Genomic DNA, 15706 nt, shown 5'->3' with positions numbered 1-15706 from the left:
TTGGTGGAAGATAGAGGGGGAGGGTATATGGCATGGGTTCACAGGCTTTTGCTATTGAGGGAAGTTCATATACCTCTGCATTTCATGATCCAAGTGGAGCTGAAGAATCTGTAAGCGAGAGGGTTGCAGCGCTTACTAGAGAGATTGAAGAGATGAAAAGGGTTCAATCTAGAGAGATTGAAGAAATGAGAAAGGTTCAGAATGAAATGCAAGCAGAGTTGCAATCCTACAGAGCTGAAAAACAGAGGAAGAAGGACCAACAGGAGCAACCATCTGCAGACAGTGAGGATACTGATGATGATTAGATCTATTTTATGTTTGATGATTGTATTAATTAGAACTTGTGAATTTTAGAACTTGTGATTGTAACATTATCATGAACTTACTTGTGAACTGTGATTGTAATGTTATGATGAGCTTGTGATTGTATTTATAATTTATGGTTGTGATGAATCTAGCGGCGTGTTGCCCAACATATGATTGTGATGAATATAGCGGCGTGTTGCCCAACATATATTGCTCTTTCTGCAGGTTTAGACTTTAGGGTGAACCTCCCTCAAATAGAGGGGATGCTGTCAATTTTTTTTTTGCAGGTGCTACAGGTTTCCGGCGGTTTGGCCGCCGGAAACTACGATACCGGACGGCCAATTGCCAGCCGCCGGTAATGGCATTACACCGTCGGTTTATTACCGGCGGTTACCGACGGCCACCGGCGATTCTACGGTGGACAGCCGGCGGTTTAGACCGCCGGAAATACCGACGATTAGACCGCCGGCTTTCGCCGGTTAATTAACCGGCGGTCTACCGGCGGTTTTAAAAAATATGACGGCTAACTAAACCGTCGGCTAACCGTCGGTAAACCGACCGCCGGTAGGCCGTCGGTCAAAAAGCCGGCGGCATCACAGCCGGAAAACCACCGGCATAAAATCCGGTTGAAACCGGCGGTCGGAACCGTCGGAAAACCGCCGGCTTCATAAACCGTAGGTAAAAAACCGCCGGTGATAGTTTCCTACGCGATTTTTTCCGGCGGCACAAAACCCGCCGTAAAGTCGCCGGTAGTTAAAAAAACTGCCGGTGAATATAGGCTAACCGCCGGATTTCGGCGTTTTTTCTGTAGTGTGAATTCGACATACACTAATTAAGAGAAAGAATATGCTAGACTTTATGTTATTAATAAAATAAGTGAATAAAATCAACCATAGAATATTATTTATCTGAAAAAAAAAACTTGTATCAAGAAATTCTAATATAAATTCTTTGTGAAATGAGTTCATTAATCGACATGTGTAATGCATTCATGTGACTTCATTAAATATAATTCTCTCCCCTTTTTTCTTAAGTTTAGGATATAAAATATTATTGTAGGTTTTTTTTTAGCTTCTTAAATTGAGAAGAGACAGAAAGTTTTGATTATTCTCATTTTGGGAAGGTAGAAATGCCATGAGAAAATACTAACCATCATGCAATAAATTATTAATCATAAGAATATGACATTTGGTGATATATATTGGAAAATAAAACTAAAGCTTTGTTTGGGACAACTTTTGAACATTATTTTTTTGCTTATTTCAAAAAAATTTGTACTAAAAACCTGATGTAAAAAGCAGTAGAAAAGTTGTCCCAAACAAGTGTAAGATAAAGAGATATTGCTTGGATTTTAAAATTTTTTATTTTATGTTTTAATATTTTTAAATATTACATCTTGTTAGAATTTGTAAACAATTTACATGCAAAATAAATTTCTATTTTTTTTAAATTTAAACTTATGTTTTCATATTTTATTTAAACAAAAATGCCTTCTTAAGACTCCTATTATTTTAATTTTATTTTTTTTAATAAGTAGTTTAAATAAGCTTTATCATATTCCTAAATTATTGTAGAAATTTAAGCCAGCCAGCTGCCTTTGAAAAACACAAACCAAACTGGCTCCCATTAATGATTTTAAATCTCAGGCTATACACTTCAAAGCTTCTATATTGCTACAGCTTAAAAAATAAAATAAAATAAAATCTAATTGCTGAGGTAATCATCAATTCATCATTATTAATAATTAAATAGAAATTATTTTAAAATGACCAATATTTTATAAATTTATATAGCTCGCTGGACTAAATGGTGACCTCATAATATAAGGGAGAATGAATAAAAGAGAGAGAATTTGAGAATTTAGCTTTCAATGTTACCATCAGAAGGAGAATGTTTACAAGCAGCCTTAGCTGTCAAATTAATATGGTAATATAATTAGAGAAATTAAGGCTTCATTTGGGATGACTTTTTTTATTGATTTTAAAAGAAGTTTGTTAATACAACAATTTGTTAAACTAAAAAATTTTGTACTAAAAAGTTGGTTCATAAAACATTAAGAAAGACGTCCTAAACGAAGTTTGACAAGTTTCTTATTGCTTTCTAAAGCAGCTTTTTAGTATAAGAGTTAGGCTTCTTTTGGGACGGCTTTCTTATTACTTCTTAAAGCGGCTTTCTAGTAATATTCAACCATCATCCTTCTCTTCTGCCCATTTCTTTCCTCTATTTGCATACAAATCCATCTCCTAAAAAGGAAAAATTAGTATGTGCGGTGTTCGGACGCATCGAGAGGCTAATCCAGCCACGTCGTGTCACCCAATGCATGGTGCATTGGATGGCGTGGCGCGTCCAGATTTGCTTCCGGACGTGTTCGGACACCGCACAGAATAATCTCTCCCTGAAAAGAGGGGGAATATATGTCGTGAAGTTGGCTATATTAGCGTGAAGGATAATTGTTCTCTTATAAGTGGGAGACTATATGGATCAATGATAGCTATATGCCCTCCATGCTAAGAAAGTCTTAAAATTTTAAAGGTTGCTCATCGCATTTTTTCCCTAATTTTTAGCTCTCCCAAGCTAAAAAAAGTTGATAATATGCCTTTATTTTTATATGAAAATGCTCATCTTCTCAAGAGCAATCATTTGTCACAAATAACTCATAAAATTGAGGTGTATGTGGAGATCATATAAATTTCAAAAAGTTTAAATACTATTTGATAAACTGCATGAAAATATTTGCATCATCTCGATAGAACAACACCATATGGATGTCCATGAGAAGTTCTTTCAATCGGCCTACACCACCTTGGTTGATCAGTGAGGTGGCAACAACCGCCCCTTTTATGTCTAACTTTCAGACGCTTTTGGAATAAAAAAAAAACTTCTAAATAAAATAGTTATTTTGACTAGAGGATTGCCAATTGTCAATAAAATATATTAATCAGTCCACCATTCAAAGATTAAGGCTTCGTTTGAGATAGCTTTCTTATTGCTTCTTAAAATTATTTTTTTATAAAAAATTAAAATTTTTGTACTAGGAAACTGCTTTAAGAAGCAGTAAGAAAAACGTTCCAAACGAAGCCTAAAGAGACACTTAACTTAAAATATAATTAATCTCATTGATTATCTAACTAAATCCTGGGATGCTCAGAAGATGCTTATGGTTGAAATAAACCAGGACAAGGGGTACAAACAAAATGACATTTTTATGCGATATAGAGAGACAATTCGAATGGAGCATAGATAATTTTATCATAAATAACAACATCAGATTCCCATGGCTTTGAAGAATTATTAAAATTAATGATGAATGTATTGAAGACAAGATGGGATTGTAGATGGTCAGCTGATTTACCCTCTTTACATTTGTCAGCTGAATTGGTTAGCCAATGCATGCCAAGTGGGGAATTAGGGGAGCTTGTTTCCATATAATTCTTATAAAAGTCCTTATTGGATTATTATGATCAGTTGACCATGTTATAAATTAAACAATCTAAAGGAAGAGGTCCATCAAACTCATCTAAATCATTTAGGGTTAGTTTGCAACAACTTTTCCGTTGTTTTGTTTTTTGAACAGCAACCACAATTTTATTTTGTTACTATTTTTAACTACTTTTTAGAATTATTTTGATAGAAAGTTACTGTTTGAACCTAGAACAGCTAAATTACTTTATGCAGAACAATTTCGCAATCAACTTTGTAAAACATTGCAACCGTCCCAAACAGACCCTTAGATGTGTTAGGAGTGGATCAAATGGTGATCTATATTGAATCAAATATATAATGATTATATTTGTTTTTATTTAAAGTTTTTTGTATAAGCATGAATGAGAGTTGATATTTTTATAACGAGAAAACTTTCATCTATTTGGAGTGGGACTAAACCTAAATTCTAGCATGCATTTAATAATCTCTCTATTATATGAGAGTTGGTCATATTGATCATTACTTTCCCACAAAGAAAAGCTCATCAAATATCATATGCTAAGAGCCCATTCAATCACATGGATCAACCTTTTCTTGAATTTGACTCGGCTATGATAGAGGGAGGCAATGGGATATACAAAGTGTCTGAATTGTTCAATCTCAACCGAATATCATCTCTGATTTCAATTGGAAGGGAGCGAACAAAACGAAGATTAAAATTGGGTAAGATAATCTATTCTTTATTTAAAAAGGAGAATTTGAATTTATTTTATAGATTTTAAGGTTTGGATAAATCTGAACTCCATCTAGATTAATATTTAATTATTATTTATTATTTTAAATATTTAATGAATTAGATTGCTCCTCTCCTAATCAAAAAGCGCCCACATCTAGGTTTGGTTGTTGGCGGTGATCAATGCCGGTGGTAACAATTGTTGATGAAATCTCCATTCAATGATTACAAGATTATATCTTGAAGCTATCAATTTCACCAATTCAATGAAATTGTGATCAAAACTCTGATGGTCAAATTAGCCAAAACACTTTCAAGAAGCTTTATTGACCAAAAACTTGGTCTTATGTATATAAATAATTATAATGGTTTTACACATTATTATATTCGATGGTTTTAACTGTTGCCATATTTATTTACTTAGCCGTTAAAATCGTTGTAATTTGTGCTCTCTTAGGTGTCTGATTTTAGTATCATTGGGTTGCTTTCAATCCGAGTAATCTAAGAGAGAGAGAGAGAGAGAGAATGTGCGAGTGATGGTGAGATGTTATGTAGTTACCTTGAACGTGGAGATAGAGGGCAAGGTCAAGGCTGACATATGAGAAAGCGATGCATGCATTGGCTGATATTGCAGCCGGGGATGAGAGGAAGTAAACGACAGTGATAGATGTTTTAATATTAATATAAACTGAAATTACATATGAGAAGAGGCTGTCCACTATCGGTTATGAGACTAGAGGTTTTCAAACTTTTTTTTTGGTAGGAAAATGGACTATTGGACGTAGCTGATATATCTCTGGACGTCAATAAAATGATGCCACACAGCGCTCTGAGGATCTGACTTGATGAAAATTAGAAATTTAGCATGTGCTTTTTCAAATAATCGTGCGGCCCGATGACCCAACTCGGATCGGACGCGAAAATTTACTTTTTACTGAAAAGAGACCCGCATGTCACTGTCGAAAATTCAAAATCAAGGCTTTTCAGTTTCACTTGTCTCATGTGATATTCATCTTCCTCTGAAGCTCCTTTGTTTGCTCATCACTATCGTTGCAGAAGCCATTCCTAAGGTTCGTATTTTGTTATGAGGATAGGAGTACCTTTTCCACCGGAACTGTTGGTTCTATTTTCCTATAAAAAAAAATCATAAATCAAGTGTTTAGGTTTAGGGTTTCAAACTTTTAATTGCTGCAGTAAAAACATTTTCTCACATATTTGTATTACATAATGTATGTTGAAAATAGGATTTGTATACTCAATATCGTTATGTACCGAGCAGCGGTACATATGTATGCAGAGGTTTCAAATATTGCTAAACCTTTATGATATATGCATATTATAGATTCTATGTGGGTTTCAAACATATTTTTTTCCTTATATCAATTCAATTTTTACACTGATGAACTTTCAGTACCAATGCTCGGTACCGCTCGGTACCTCTCGACAGCTCCCGATACCATGCTTAGTACCATAATAACTTGATATCTTTCGGTTACGAAGCTCGAAACTTGTCGGTACCGTTGTGTATTGTTGCTCGGTACCCCTATGTACCGACTATGTCTAACTCTGTATACTTATTCTCATTCGTAAATTTTTAGGGATATTCTCGACGAAAGATTCATTTCCGTTGTAGAACTTCAACATTTAGAAAAATTTATAATCATTTGATTAGTACATTCGACCAATAATTAATTGATAAACTGAGGCAGGTGCATATTAATCAATTCTTGGTTATGCCTCCATTTCGTTAGAATGTCCCCCTTGCGTACATATGTTGCTTACCAAGTGGGATATTCGAAAGCAGTGTTTCGTCATCAATGGACACAAGTTACAATTCATTGCAGATGAGGTTGCTCTTATACTTGGATTACCTAACAAAGGTGCTGAATTTGTGCTGGGAAGTGACCGAATAAGTAGAAAAATTGCTAATAATAATATATATGAGATTGAAAGTCTCGACGATTCTACTCCACTTAACGGTTTTGTAAATAAATTCATAATTTTCTTATTGTCAAACCTTCTCTTTCCCCTGGCTAACTTCCAAGCACCTATTAGAATCCTAAGTGTTGCTGGGGATGTAGATCAATTTTTAATTTATAACTAGCCAATATCCATTAGGGATTTACTTATGGCGGAATTCAATGCCATTGCTAGAAAACATTCCAAAGGAAGCCCCCTGGGATATACTAATGGATTTGTAATTATTATAATTGCGAGTCAAGAACTCATGCAGATTTATTTTTTTACTGTAAAATCTCAATCAATTTAGTTAGTTAACAACTTCTATTAAATAATTGCATATTTGATTTCTAGAGCACACAAGACTTCACGTACAAGTGGATGATCAATCCTGACCTCATTTGGTTCATTGGGACATCCACATCATGTACAATGACAAAGAGATGACTAAATTATTTGTTGAACTTGACAATGTACATGTACTCATTGTAGTTGCAGTGATATTTATTTTGTGGTGAGCTCATCATGATGACAAACAATCTTCTATAAATAATCCATCATTTAAAAGAAGTTACAGAAGAGGAGAGAACATTATTAGAGAATTCAACATTCTTCAAAGAGAACTTCAACTCCACCTCACATGCAACTCCAACTTCAATTCCCTAGCCACCCTAGCTCCCAGTCCATGCAGCTCCCCTAAGTCTCCCAGCCCCCACAAATACCTATAAAAGACCTCTAACTTTGTTAATTCTATTAAAGCACCACACATTCAAAGAAGCCTTCTTGCTGATGATGTGTCATTCGTACAACCTATGTCGTGTTTGAGATAATACAATTTCTATCGTCATAGCCATTACTTGGTCATGATTAGTAAATATTAATACGGTATATTTCTCATCCATTATTCATAAAAATATTCTAAATAATCAGGTAAATAAATTAATTTTTCCTCCAATGAAAAAGCCACCCGGACAGAACATTCTGCAAATAATTATTAACTTCAACAATGGTTGCATAAGCTAAATTATATTTGTTAAGTTTATAGCTAGTATAAAAAATTATCATATCCTCAAACCAGTCATAATATATTCTACCTAACCCATCAACCAAAATAATAATAATAATAATAGTAACCTATCATCCTCATCAGTCTGGACATCCCATATAAATATATTGTCATGAACTAGTCGTTCTTTAAATGATTCAACTAGAGAATTCATGTTCCCATTCTCAATCTTCACGCTTTTCTATTTTTGAATGTAGTTATATGCATCCCTCTTAGAAATCTCACATTTCCTCCACCTCCTACTTCATTAGATAGGTAGGAAAATGCATCAACTGTTCTTATCCCATCTTCTGTTATTGATTTAAGAACTGATGTTTTCTCATCACTAACATGGATACATGATCTAAGAAAATGTTGATCTTCTAGCCTAACTAATTTATGATTGTGGCTCTCAATAGATTTTTGCACCGTCCAAACACCATCTTCAGTCACTATAAATCTAATCATAGCTAGACCCTTAGTTATGGTGTTTGATTTTTGATATGTTAATTTGGAATTTAAGTCAATATCCTTCTTGAATCCAGCCTTTAAACAGACAAAATCCTTCAATTTATTTTCCTTGAATTAGGCCAATAAAATTGTTGTTCTTTATAAACACTAAAATTAAGATTATGAGCATAATTGTAATACATATCATATATGCTTCCTTCTCGGAGTTATAAACACCATGTGCATAAGAAAAACATATTTAACATTCTGATATAAACATGGCAGTACACAAAAATCAACGGTACACAGTGGAACCAATTCGTGGTACTAGGAAGCTAATATGCCTATTTTTGGGATATAAACATGTAAGTACATAAAATTAGTGGTACACAATGGAACTAATTTGCACAACTGGTTTTTGATATCGAGAAGCAATATTGGGAAGCGATGCTGCTTGGTACATAGAATGGGTAACCGAGAAGCCGTTCCTAGAAGCTTCAAACATAAGAGGTAGATAGAGCTATATATAAACGACACACAGAAGGGAAGCACATAGTTACATATAAGAGGTACGCATATAGTTACATTCTCAAATGATAAATTGTAGAACCTCTTCGGAGTTAAAAACTTAACAATAATATCCCAGACTTATCTCTGTACTTCGCTGTGGTAAGTTTTCCTGAATGTTTTGGGTTTCTTCCATCTGCTCGCACGATTTGACATCATCCAAAGAGATTTCTATCTTCATTTCTTCTTCCTCCCTGTTCTTTCTCAACTCTCTTATGTGGAGAAATACTGTCCAACGTGATAAAAATTGTCCGCCAATGTCATAAAACCTAAAAAAGGGCACGTTTCTTTTGAATTTTTGTGTACGATCTAAGTCAGGTCATCGAGCTACGAGATTATTTGGAAAGGCACGTGCTAAATTTCTAGTTCCAGATATAGAGTAACGTCCGGTGTCCACACCAAATAATTTTTTGTATTGATGATATTCTTCAGAAATTCAATAGAGATTTTTGCTGATCATAATTATAGGTGTTAATAAATGATTTGATTTGATTAATTTTTCGATATTGTTTGGTCTGATTTGAAAACCCAAAGTTGACTTTATTATAATTTTTTTTTATTTTTTTTTATTTATTTTTTTAGTCTGACTTGATTATCATTTATGTTTTAGTTAAATGAGTTAGGTTTGGATTAAATGGGTGATTTCCATGTTAAAAGGGTTATTTTGGAATTTTGTATGTTGTGGTTGATCTAATAAAAATTAAAACATCTATATGATGAAGGGTAAAACTAGTTGGATTTGAGTTAGTTGAGTTCAGGTCTAGTCAAATTTTGGTCATATGTTTGACTTGTTTGATACAAGGGTTAGATTTAGATCAAACATATTAAAGTTGGGTCAACTTCGATCAAATTCAAATTCAACTAGCTAACCCGATTTGACAAATCAAACATATTTAGGTAAAATCAATTTTGATCAGATCCAAATTCGACAAAACAAGCCCAAATTGACACCCCTAATCAACTTACTAGTAATAACATCTATTGATTTACCATCAACATTTAGTCTTAGGTTTAATTTTGAAAAAAAGCAACTAATCTACTTAATAATAACAAAAAATGAATAATTAAAATTATATATCAATCCCCAATTTAATTAATTACTCAACTTATATGAAATTTGTTTAGTCTCCCTCCCATCTTATTGTCATCGTGATTATCATCACGTACCAACATATTCTCCTAATGACATTGTAAGATTTGGCTACACATAAACCTGACTTCTATGTGCACCACTCAAATTATCGTGATTATTGATGCTGGTCAACTCTCAACATTGAGCGACTTGGGGTTGCCTTGGCAATCAACGAATCATTGAGAGAAGGATTTATTGAATTACAATCATGGCCAAGTTGGTAGATCAACGTTCTTTTAAAACTCAAACTTACGTTCTCCCATCTTGACTTACCTTAGATAAAACACAGTAAACAAGTGTGTGCTAGAATATTTGTAATGAGACAATGAGACTTTATCATCTTAATTTTATACAAAATAATATTGCACACACTGATAAGTTGAGAAAGCACAATGAGATATGTTTTTTTTTTTTTTTTGGTGAAAAACTTTGCAAGTGTCAAATTAATGAGCATAATATTGTTGAAATATTTTCACTAGTATGAGTCAAAGATTACAAAGGGAATTTTTTCCTATAATTAGAGAAGATGCAATATATTGTAACATATATGAACTATGGATGACATCCACTATGATGGTATGAAGATTCTTGTGGTGTTAGAGTAACTGTTAGGCAATAGTATTGAATGATCAACTTTATTATTCTTTTGATAAGAGGGTAGACCATGTAGCATGTAAGACCAACTATGAACATTAGTGGCTAATAGATGTATGAAATTAGTCGTTACATGCATGTGTTAAATGATGATCAATGAAGAATTTTGGGAGTCAGAGCTATATTATGCCGACCAATCATTCCCCTAATTGAAGTTAAGATTGGGTAATCTTGGAGGGCATCGATAGTTGACAGAAGTTGCTCATTGGTAAATGTTAGATAATGGTTAATATGAAACATGTAAAATCAAGTAATGATGGATTATTGGGTTGGTTATTCTCTTGATATGAGGGAGAATAGTAGATTACAAATATTAATGTTGGAAGTTAGCATCTAATCACAAATGTTAGATGTTGATCAATCATTAATGTGGGCGATATTCGATGGGAAACATCAAAAGGTAGGTGACAAGCACATCATTTGCTCTTCTAACAAGAGGATATAAAAGACAAATGAGAAAGTAATTGTTAGACATTGGTCAAAAACTAGAATTTTGTGTTGGTAATGGTAGGTCGATGGTTTACATCGGACAATGGTCATGGTTGGTGTCATTGTTGGTTGATGATTAACAATGGTTTGTGATGATAGTTGACCTTAGTCAATGACCTACATTAGGTAGAGTTCTAAAATTCTCAAGTTAAAAAACTACCCACCTTAAAAAATTCTCCACCAAAAATTCTGCTTTGGATATGTGAAATTAAGATCTTTTTATAGAATTCTAGACATATATTCTACTTATTTTTGTCAAAAAAGTCACTTCATTGGATATCTCGATGCTTTAATGAACTTAGAATTAAACAGTCTTTAAATTCTTTAGATTCGTCTCATTGAGATGTTGGTTTGACTATATAATCACTAAATTTCAAAGAATGTTCGCCCCTTAAATGGCCTTGATAACTTTTTATACAACTCTCAATGCTTGATTTAGATATACATAGAGTTCAATTCAAACATTATGTATCAATTAGGATATTCTAGTCATAGCACATTATCTTAATTAAAAAAATTGTTGTAAATAACATTTAGATTATCTCAAATTAATTCCTATAATTTTTATGCAAATATTTAAATACTAAGGCTATGCTTGGGAGCTTTTTTTTTTTTTCATTTAGTTGATGTTTGAAAAAAAAACAATTATATATATATATATTTTTTATTTTAAAAAGCTATTTTAAAAGTACTCAAAATAACTTTTTTGTTTTTGATATTTATAAAATAACTATCATAGCTAGCAACCATTTTTTACTGTCACGCCCAGCCATTATCAGCTATCATTACTCTAAAGTTTTAAGTTAATAGTTATAAGTTATTTAAATAATGTTAAAATTTATAAATTTACTTTAAATTATCACTGAAAGTGATTATTTTCTTACATTTTAAACTTTATTATGAGTTTTCTAAGAAGATTTCTCTTGTTGACTATAATTTTAGTCGCTTTCAATGGGAATGTAATTAGTAATTAATCTATTATAAAATTCTAAAAGAATTTTAATGAAATCAAATTAGTAGGTTAAATTGTTAATTTTAATAACTTATATTTCTAAAAAAATATTATTTAATGTTGTGTGCAAGAATTCGAGCAATAGAGAGAGAGATTTTTTTTGTTAGCAAATTATGAATGATTGTTAGCATGCATAATTAATAAAGTAAATAAAACTGATAGGGGACATAACATTCTTGATTGAGAAAATACGAAAAGAGAAAAATAAGAAAATATATCAATACTACATAAGTGAACATGAGATGTTGCTATTTGTTTACGTGCTTATTATTGGTTATTATAAGGTCGGGATTGAGGTAGTCATCATCTTGGAGGAGAAGTCATTTAGACCTAAAGATGATAGACGGAGCAATGCTGGAAGATTTGGAATGCCACCGTAGCCAGAAAATCATCATTATGAGATGGAGATGACTTAAAATGTCGAACAAGTTTGTCTGTGAAGGTTAGGGGGGGCTACAAAAAACCATCATATTTATTCATTTTTTTGAGATAAGGATGATACAGCTTGAAAGTGACAATGAGGAAACACATGAAAGTTGAGGGGGTCACTAAACATAATTTAATGGGTAATTCCTTGAATGTGGACGTTGCATAACATGAATAAATAAGCAAGTTAGCATAAAAAGATTATAGAGATAACTACAAATAACTATATTGGCCCTCCACTATATATAAGTTGAGATGATATGACTATAAGGGGGATAAGGAGGAGATGTACAAAGGTTGTGTATGACATTGAATGAAATATAATCAATTCTCCCTTGGATATAGAGATGATAAGACTTAAAGATGAAAAAGTGTTGACATAGGAATTAAGTTAAGTGAAACTATAATTTTGAGTTTGAACTTTATCTCTCTTTTTTTTTTTTTAATTTGATTTTAAGCGCAAAATAAAATTTTTAGTATAATTAAAATGTTTTTTTAAATAATTATTCGAATAAAGTTATTCTTTTTAATGAAAAATAATAATCCTCTCAACACATGTTCAAGTGATGTCTGATTTTAGAGATGTTAGATTCATTTAGACCATCTCAACGATATAGATACAATAATGTGATTCATTTTGTGAAATGAGGTCTCAATCACAAGATTTTAGGTGAGTGAAATTTACATACAAGAAAGGTTTGAACATGTAAATCATTTAGGAATTTCACAATTTTGGGATCTTGCTCATTGCATGTATTGTTATTTGTGATTAAAAAAAAAACATAACACAAATCACAAAATTTGATTTGAAGGTCAATGATGATGATTAGTATTTTCTTGGGTCATAGACCCTATAGGTCCCATGATTAATTAGAGAGAAATAGACTTAGGCAGGATTTGTAGCGCTTTATGCCAATCATAATTTTCTAAGGTTCACTAGACCAAGACAAGTCATGTATTATCACTAACAACTCAGTGAGCTCTAATCCCTTACATTTTCATTGAGATCCCTTATCAGAGAAGATTTTACATCCTTAGCTAGGCACAAATAATGCTTAAATGTGCCTAATAGGAGCTCACAGACACATTAATAAACGAGTATTGTGATAGAGGGGATATCCATATAATTCAAAATCCAATAATCATCATGAGAACAACTTACAAAAATATAAACATTACTGCCTACATCAAACTTTATATTCTCCATTTCATCAATATGCACTACATATGATATACTTTAAGCAAATGTTAATTGATCCTAAATTGTAACTTTATAGCATTTTAAAATAAAGGAGAATATAAATCTTGGTTTTAGAACATTTTCAAACGTCAAAATCTTATACCTACATGCGATATCATGAGCACCTACACATTAATCTGCTAATGACCTCTAAGAACTCTTCCTAGAATGAAGAATTCTTCTCATGCTTGATTGAATGTCTCTAAATCTCGACAAGTCTCGCTCAACTTTGACATAATCCATCTTAATCTCAGAAGATTCTTGTTTTTAATATTTTATTATAAGAGGCTTGAATGAAACAAACTACACATTAATGATAACATTTAATATATAAACCATAACAATATCAATACTCTCCTACAAAAAATATCTTACATGGACAAAGTGCTCATTGCCAAGCATCAAAGTCCCATAACTATTACGTGATAAATAGTGTTCTAAAACTAAATTTATCATTGTGTTGAGCGACATAAATGATAATGTTGGCGCCTATAAAAGCACATTCAAAAATCATAAAGCTCTCTTGATTCCCCTTAGACTAAAAGCACTATATATATATATATATATCACTATACCTACAACCTTGGAGTTCTTCTTAATGTATTATACTTTTCTTAATAATAAAACTAGTCATTATAACACTAAAGTCACATTAATAAAAACTTATGCCTACCACCTTATTATAGTAGAGATAGGTCAAGGCGGTTAAACCACTTTGAACTTAATGTTCTCCATTCTCAGAAGTCTCACTTTTATTTATTTGCATATAGCATCTCTCTCTCTCTCTCTCTCTCTCTCTCTCTCTCTCTCTCTCTCTGTGTGTGTGTGTGTGTCTGTTACAAGAAATTTTGGTAATTTCTATTAATGATCATTAGTTTTAATTTAATTAGCAATTATATGTCTTAGAGTGTTTAAAAAATCCTTGAATAAGTCAAGAAGTAGATTGGAGAAGTGAAATTTCAAGTGAGCAAAATTAGTTAGTGGCGTTGCGATGTCGGGATTAGCAGCATTATGACATTAAGCTCTCGAGAAAATGGAAAAAAATAATGTGTGTTGCGGTGATGGGTGGTGCCACTGAGTCTTCCAGTAATGAGATTTTGGGAGAATCTAAAAAATTATGGAAATGCATTGATGCGAGAAAGTTAAGCACTGCTTTGCTAGAAAGTTGAGCGCCACAGCACTAGGTCAAGTTAGTGGTTTTTATTATATTAAAATATCTAGAACAATTTGGAAAGCCCATTACCCCAGCCACCTTGACCGAGAAGAAAAGGGAGAAAAGAGAACAAGAAGAGAGGAAAGAGACAGAAAGAGGGAAGGCTTTAAGGCTAAGAAGATGAAATTTTCCGTCTGGCCTTTTCAGAATATTGTAGAGCACAAGGTAGACTCCTAAACCTATGTATCTGATTTTAATTCTTGTAAGTTTATAAAATGTTATGAATAAAAATATATTTTTCTTGTGTTTCATAAAGTTTTCATCGTGTTGTTTTTAATACACTTTTGTATTCATGATTATGACCATTTTTGCTATATGAAATTGAAGTTTTTTTGGTTGGTTTTTCCTACACAAATTTCTAAGTATATAATTAAATTGATGCTTTTCGATAAATGCAATAATTATATGAAAGTCATAAGATGTTCATGTGAATGTTCCCCTAAAGTTAGAAATTGTATATATATATATATATATATATATATATATATATATATATATATATAAACTTTTAGTCCCATCTATCTATTATTGATGTGGAAAGAATTCTAGCCCCACTTAGTAAAAGCAGGTGTGCGAGGTTATGTGGCACCATTCTATTCTGATTCATGCCCTACTTTCTATATATAGGTATGAGAGGTTAAAGTGAGGTATAAGTAAAAATAAAGTTATAAGTAGATATTAGAACATTTGCATTATAATCATTGCATTACATATGTTAGAATTTTAATGAATTAAATATAAATAATGTTCTAAATAAAACATTCGTAAACTCTGAATCTCTATATGAATTCTGATGAGAAGTGAAAGTGAAGTTCAAGTGAACATCTGATGAGAGTAAGTGTTTTTTACTATATTTGGGAACACTACATGAAAATCACTTATTACCGGCTGTATAGGTGTAAGTGATGACATTGAAATTAAATATATATTGAACCAGGTAATTTATGTTTTGTTTACACTTTAATTACTCTTTGTAAGTCTTTATATATCATTTAAGCTATTGCTATTTAATATTTTGCATTGGATATTGATTTATGTGATAGGTAAGGGAGGGAGT

This window comes from Dendrobium catenatum, unplaced genomic scaffold (assembly GCF_001605985.2).
Source record: "Dendrobium catenatum unplaced genomic scaffold, ASM160598v2 fragScaff_scaffold_1132, whole genome shotgun sequence".
Taxonomy (NCBI): domain Eukaryota; kingdom Viridiplantae; phylum Streptophyta; class Magnoliopsida; order Asparagales; family Orchidaceae; genus Dendrobium; species Dendrobium catenatum.
The sequence above is the reverse complement of the archived record's forward strand: the minus strand, read 5'-3'. Positions refer to the sequence as shown.